We start from the raw sequence: 7,637 nt of genomic DNA, 5'->3' as shown, positions 1-7,637 counted from the left end.
GATCCAGGTTAGGAGCTGCAAATGAGTGAGACCATGTGATGATTGTCTTTCAGTGATTGTGTCAGTTAACTGTGTATGACCTGTTCCAAGTTTGACCATTTTTCTACAGATTTTATTGTGTCATTTTTTAAAATATTTTAGTTATTTATATGTATATATATTTGACAGAGAAAGAGGGAGAGAGAGAGAAAATGGATGGGCCAGGGCCTCCACCACTGCAAATGAACTTCACATGCATGAACCGCCTGTACATCTGGCTAACATGTGACTTGAGGAATTGAACCTTGGTCCTTTGGTTTTGCAGGCAAATGTCTTAACTCCTAAGCCATTCTTCCAGCCTTGTGTTTTCTTTCTTCCTTCCTTCCTTCCTTCCTTCCTTCCTTCCTTCCTTCCTTCCTTCCTTTCTTTCTTTCTTTCTTTCTTTCTTCTTTCTTTCTTTCTTTCTTTCTGTAATGCTGAGTAGAATTGCATTGTGTAGATATACTACATCTTGGTTGTCCATTTGTCCAATGATGGGCACCTGGGTTATTTCCAGTTCTTAGCTATTATGAATTGAGTAGCTATAAACATGGTTGAACAAATATCTCTGAACTGAGGTGTGAAGCAATTAGGCTAAATGACCAGTAAGGTAATAACTGGGTCTGTTGTAACTTTATAGTCAACCTTTCTAGGAATATCTACATTGATTTCCATGGTGGTTGTACCAGTTTACATTCCCATCAACAGTGAATGAGGGTTCTTATTTCTCCATGTCCTCACCAAATTTGTTTTCATTTGATTTTTTCTGAATGCTTGGTATCCTTAATGGGGTGAGGTAGAGTCTCTTAGGTGTTTTAATTTCCCTGATGTGTAGGGATGAAGAAAATGTTCTTTAATGTGTAGATACCATTTGTATTTCTTACTCTGAGAACTCTATATTAAGTACTCTGCCCTACTGTGTGAGTAGGTTGTTTGATTCTTTTCATTGTTTAGGTTTTAGAGTTCTTTGTAGATTCTAAATATTGGGCCTGTGTCAGTTATATAATCAGCAAAATTTTTCTCCCATTTGTAGCATAATCTATTGTCTCTGCAAAACTTTTCAGCTTCATGAAATCCCATTGGCTGAGTGATTGTTTAAGTCAATAAGCTACTGGGGTTTTGTTCAGGAAGTGTTCTTCCACTCCTATATAAGGGAGATTTCCTCCTATTTTTTAATTCCTTTAGGAGACTTTGGGCCAAGTAACTCCAGCTACTTGATACTTGACAAAGGCCCTAACAGTATAGGCTAGAAAGAAAGACAGCATCTCCAACAAATACTGCTGGACAAACTGGATAACCATATGCAGGAAACTGAAACTTGATCCATACATCTCTCTATGCACAAAAATAAAGTCCAAATGGATCAAAGACCTCAAAATAAGACCAGAAAATCAGCTACTACTTGAAGAAAAAATAGGAGGAACATTCCACGATATAGGAATTGGAAAAGACTTCCTGAGCAAAACCCCATTTAGCACAAGATCTTAAATAACCCTTCAACCAATGGGATCTTATGAAAGTGAAAAGTTTCTTCACAAACATACAGTAAGTAGAGCCAATGGATTATCCGCCAAATGGGAGAAAATATTTGCTGAATATCCAACTGACAGAGGCCTAATCTCTAGAATCTGCAAAGAACTCAAAAACCCAAACAATAAAAAGCCAAACAACCCACTTACAAAATGGGGCAAAGAGCTGCACAGGCAGTTCACAGAGGAAGAAATACAAATGGCAAACACACAGTTAAGAAAATGTTCATCATCCCTAATCATCAGGGAAATGCAAATTAAAACAACTATGAGATTCCACCTTACCCCGGTAAGGATAACAAATATCAAATGAAAATAAATGCTGACAAGGATGTGGAGAAATAGGATCCCTCATCCACTGTTGATGGGAATGTAAGATGGTATAATCACTTTCAAAAGCAATTTGGAGACTCCTACAAAAGCTGACTATAGAGTTACCAACAGACCCTGTTATTCCCTTACTGGGCTCCAAGCTTCAGTCTAGAGACATTTGTTCAGCCATGCTTATAGCAGCTCAATTAGTCATAACCAAGAGCTTGAATCAACCCAGACATCCATCACTAGACAAATGGATAACTAAGATGTCTCTCTCTCTCTCTCTCTCTCCCTCTTCTCTCTCTTCTCTCTTCTCTTTTATATCACTTATCCTTTTTTTCCTTCTTTTCTTGGGCACTGACCTGTAACTTCCAGTACCAGCAGGTGGATATCATCCACAGTGAGCTTTTGATCAGAGAGACATACAAGGTTTCCCAAAAGAAGACAGGTTTATGTCAGGGCATTTGATGACACACCATAGGTTAGTGGTAAGACCCTACTGCTGAAGGCACCATACACTGTTGAAAAGTAACATGGAATGACATAGCTGGAAGCTGTAAGAGTCAGTCCCCAGACAGTTAACACATCTACTGCTGGAAGGTGCTACATGAGCAACTGGGGTAAAATAACCAATTTCTGTCCAAGCAACACGTGGTCTAATGTACTTAGCAGCAAGAGTTTCAGGTCTCATATTGAGGTCTTTTATCCATTTTGTTTTGAGTTTTGTGCATGGACAGAAGTGTGTGTCTAGTTTCATTTTTTCTATGTTCCTTTTTTGTAAAAGATAGAGGGTGTATCAGATACTAACTGATAAAAACAGATACTACACTTGATCTTAGCCAAAATGACAAGAAACAATTAGTTTCATTTTTCTGCATATTATTATCACTTGTCTAGCACCACTTATTAAAGATTCTCTCTTTTCACCAGCCTATATTATTAGGATCTTTGTTGAGGAATAAGTAAGTGTAGTTACTTGACCTAAAGTCTAGATCTTCAATTCTATTCCATTGGTCTATATTCCTGTTTTTATCCCAGTACCACTTTTCTTTTTCTTTTTCTTTTTTTTTTTTTTACTATGGCATTTTAATACAGCTGGAAAAAAATTTCTCCCATTCTGTGGGTAATCTATTGGATCTGCTTATGGTATGTCTGTCTGTGACAAAAACTTTTCAGCTTCATGAGATCCCAATGATTGAGTGATTGTTTAAGATCCTGAGCTACTGAAGTTTCTTAAGAAAGTCTTTCCCACTCCCATATTGTAGAAAAGCCCTCCTATTTTCTCTTCCAGTAGTAAAACCGTTTCAGGTCCCATAATGATCCACTTGGACTTAATGTTTGTACATGACAAGATGTGGGCATCTAATTTCATTTTTCTGACTATGATTATCCAATTTCTACAGCATCATTTGTTGAAGATGTTGTCCTTTCTCCAGTTTACATGACTAGACCTTTTGTCAACCATCATATAGCTGTAGTAGTGATTCTGTTGGTCTATATTCCTGTATTTATGTCAGTACCATGCTGTTTACATTACTATGGCTTTGTGATATAGCTTTAGAACAGGTATGGTGATGCCTCAAAAGGTGTTTCTTTTGGTCAGGATATGCTTGGATATCTGATGCCTGCTGCCATTCCATATGAATTTGTAGATCATTTGTTTCTATCTCTGTGAGGAATGATGCTGGGATTTATATTGGTATTGCATTAATTCTGTACATTGATTTTGATAGGATTGCTATTTTCACAATGTTATTCCTACTTATCCAGGAACAAGGGAGGTCTTTCCATCTTCTCAAGTCCTATTCAATTTCTTTCTTGAGCATTTTTATGTCTTCAATATATATGTCGTTCACATCCTTGGTTAATATCATTCCAAGTTATTTTTGTCTTTTTTTGTTTGTTTAATGTCACTATTTTTCTGTCTCCTTGTCCTTTGCATATAGAAATGCTACTGATTTTGTGCATTGGTTTTGTATCCTGCAAATTGGCTATTAGTGTGTTGAGATGGAGGCTCTTGGTTCACTTATATATAGGATCATGTAAACTGCAAATAGGGCTAACTAGATTTCATCCTCTCCAATTTGTATCACTTTTATTTCTTTCTCCTCTCTTATTGCTTAGGCTAGGACTTATAGTACTATGTTGAAGAGCAGAGGTGAGAGTGAGCATCCCTCTTGTTCCTGATTGAAATGGGAATTCCTTGAGTTATTTGGGCTTTAGGTGCTTTATATATAGCCTTTATTATATTGACATATACATGGTTTATTCCTAGCTTCTCCAACATTTGTTCATGAAATGATGTTGTATTTTTTCGAAGGGCTTTTCTTCATCTATTGAAATTATCATAAGGTTTATGATTAACCTTATTTATGTGCTGTATTACAATGAGAGATTTCCATATGTTGAACCAACCCAGCATTCCTGGGATAAAGCCTACTTGATCAAAGTGTATAATGCTTTTGGTTTGTTGGTGAATTTGTTTTTTGAGGATTTTGTTCAGGATCTTTGTGTCTAAGTTCATCAGGGAAATAGGTCTGCAGTTTTCTTTCCTTGTATTTCTGTCTTGTTTTGGTATTAGGGTGATACTAGCTTCATGAAAAGAGTTGGGGACTTCCAGTTAAGACAGTGGCATATGTACCATTCAAAAGCAGCCTAGGGAGGAAAAAGTCAAAACAAAAACAAACAAACAAAAAACCCTCAGCAAAATACACATGTTCACTAAAAAGTGAGGTGTATAGGAAATTGAAATGGCAACAGAGAAGGAGGAGAGATCTAGAGCATCCAGAGCCCACACAGGCTGGCAAAAGCAGCTCTGGCACAACAGAAAGCCACCAGGCTCGGCTTGAGCCATAGGACAAGCCAGGTGAGGGGAGGTTCCACTCACACTGGCACTCTCAACAAACTCAAGAAATGTGAAGGGAGAGCGGCAGTGAGCTACAGAGGAGAAAATCACAAGAAAGAAGAACATGAGGAACAGTGAGAGAACTAGAACAGCATCAGCAGCCTCCCCTCAGCCACCCACCAGTGCCCAGCTCCAGTGAACAGAGCAGTGGTCCAGGGACGTGGCCAGGCCAACTGGAACCAACAGTGCGACCCAAGCAGGGGCACAGGTAACTGGGATTACAACATGGAAGGGTCTCACCTGGTCACAAGCTGACTTGAAACTCTCAACAGATCAGAAAACTTAACTTCCTTTTTGTCAGGATTAAGGGTGTGGGTGGGGCACCACACACCCTAAGGGACAGTGAGAGGATCTGGTTGTCATAATTCCTACTCAGGGATAAATACTCTCATAGTCTTGAGGGCCACACCTAATGCCTTAAGCTCCTACACTGAAGTTATATAACATCAGATTATCTGACAAATCTAATAATACCAAGCTAACTAGAAAATCCAATCAATAAATAATCGAGGATGCAAAAATATATACATTATAACACAAGAAACACAAAAAATAAAGACAATATAAATCCACCAAAAGTATTAATACAGCAGAAATGACCTCCAGTGAAAATGATTTGGAGGAAATGCCTGAGAAAGATTTCAAAAGAATTATTATAAAAATGTTCAAAGAACTCAAAGAAGAAATCAAAGAGGAAATCAAATGAATCAAAGAAAACATAGGACACCAATTTAATGAAATAAAGAGGTCAATACTAGATACAAATAAGGAAATAGAAATAATAAAGAAAAACTAGTCATAATTACTAGCAATGAATAACACAGTTAATGAAATAAAAAACTCTGTAGAAAATCTCACCAGTAGAATGGATGATGGAGAGAACAGAATTTCTAAACTAGAAGACAAGGTGGCAGATATAATACAGTCCAACAAAGAGAAAGACAAACTAATAAAAAAGTATGAGTGGGAATTTCAAGATATTGGGGACACTATGAAAAGATCAAACATAAGAATTCAGGGCATAGTAGAAGGAAAAGAATTTTAGTCCAAAGGCATAATAGGCATCTTCAACAAAATCATAGAGGAAAACTTCCCCCAAATTGTGAAAGATACAGATACAGGAATCCTTTAGAATGCCAGCCAGACAAAACCTGGAAAGAACCTCTCTTGGTCATACTATAATCAAACTACCAACCTCACAAACCAAAGAAACAATCCCTAAAAACTCAACCAGCAAACTGTTAAAGGTGATAAACACCTACAGCCATGTAGCAGGATACCACATAAATACACAGAAATCAGTAGCCTTCCTACATACTAACAACAAACACACAGAGGTTGGAATCAGAGAATCACTCCCATGCACAATTTATTCAAAGAAAAGGAAGTACCTTGGAATAAACCTAACCAAGGAAGTGAAGGATCTCTTCAATGAAAACTATAAAACACCCAAGCAAGAAATTGCAGAAGTCACTGGGAAATGGGAAAACATCCCTTGTTCCTGGATTGGAAGAATCAATTTTGTGAAAATGCCAATCTTACCAAAAGCAATCTACACATTTAAAGCAATCCCCATCAAAATTCCAAAGGCATTCTTCACAGAAAAAGAAAAAAATCAATCCAAAAATTCATTTGGAATCACAAAAAAACCTCAAATATCTAAAATAATACTGAGCCACAAAAATAAGTCGGGAGGTATTACCATACCTGATTTTAACCTATACTACAGAGCCATAGTAACAAAAATAGCATGGTACTGGCACAAAAGCAGATATGTACATCAATGGAATAGAATAGAAGACCCAGATGTAAGTCCAGGTAACTATAGCCACCTGATATTCAATAAAAATGACAAAAACACTCATTAGAGAAAAGACAGCCTCTTCAGCAAATGGTGCTGGGAAAACTGGATATGTATCTGTAGAAGGATGATAATAGATTCTTCTCTGTTTCCATGCACAAGAATTAAATCAAAATGGAATAAAGACCTTAACATCAGACCTGAAACTCTGAAATTGGTAGAGGGAAAAGTAGGGGAAACCCTTCAACATATTGGTCTTGGCAAAGACTTTCTCAATATAATCCCAATTGTTCAGGAAATGAAACCACAGATTAACCAATGGGACCTCATGAAATTACAAAGATTTTGTACTGCAAAGGATACTGTGAACAAAGCAAAGAGGCAACATACAGAATGGGAAAATACCTTTGCCAGCTATATATCTGATTTAGGATTAATATCTAGGATATACAAAGAAGTCAAAAAGTTAAATAATAAGAAGTCAAACTAGCCAATTAAAATGGGCTATGGTGCTAAATAGAGACTTCTTAAAGGAAGAAATACAAATGGCATATAAGCATCTAAAAAAAATGTTCTACATCATTAGTCATCAGGGAAGTGTAGATTAAAACTACATTGAGATTCCATCTCACTCCTCTCAGATTAGCTACCATCATGAAAACAAGTGATCATAAATGCTGGCAGTGATGTGGAAAAAGAGGAACTCATCTACACTGTTGGTGGGAATGCAATCTGGTCCAGCCATTGGGGAAATCAATGTGGAGGTTCCTAAGGCAGCTAAAAATTGATATACCATATGACCTAGCTGTAGCACTTCTAGGCATATATCCTAAGAATTCATCCAATTTCCTTAGAAGTATGTGCTTAATCATGTTTATTGCCACTCAATTCATAATAGCTGGGAAATGGAACCAGCCTAGATGTCCCTCAACTGATGAGTGGATAATGAAGATGTGGCACATTTATACAGTGGATTTCCTACTCAGCAGTAAAATGAAGTTATGAAATTTGCAGGAAAATAGATGGATCTGGAAAGGATTATACTAAGTGAGGTAACCCAGGCCCAGAA

General features: G+C 37.2%; 1 pseudogene; it reads right to left on the bottom strand.

Moving 5' to 3' along the window:
- Positions 1-2,598: 2,598 nt before the first annotated feature.
- LOC123458035 lies at positions 2,599-2,721 on the bottom strand (annotated as a pseudogene).
- Between the last annotated feature and the right edge of the window lie 4,916 nt (positions 2,722-7,637).

This window comes from Jaculus jaculus, chromosome 1, assembly GCF_020740685.1.
Source record: "Jaculus jaculus isolate mJacJac1 chromosome 1, mJacJac1.mat.Y.cur, whole genome shotgun sequence".
NCBI lineage: Eukaryota > Metazoa > Chordata > Mammalia > Rodentia > Dipodidae > Jaculus > Jaculus jaculus.
This window is presented reverse-complemented; position numbering and strand designations above follow the sequence as displayed.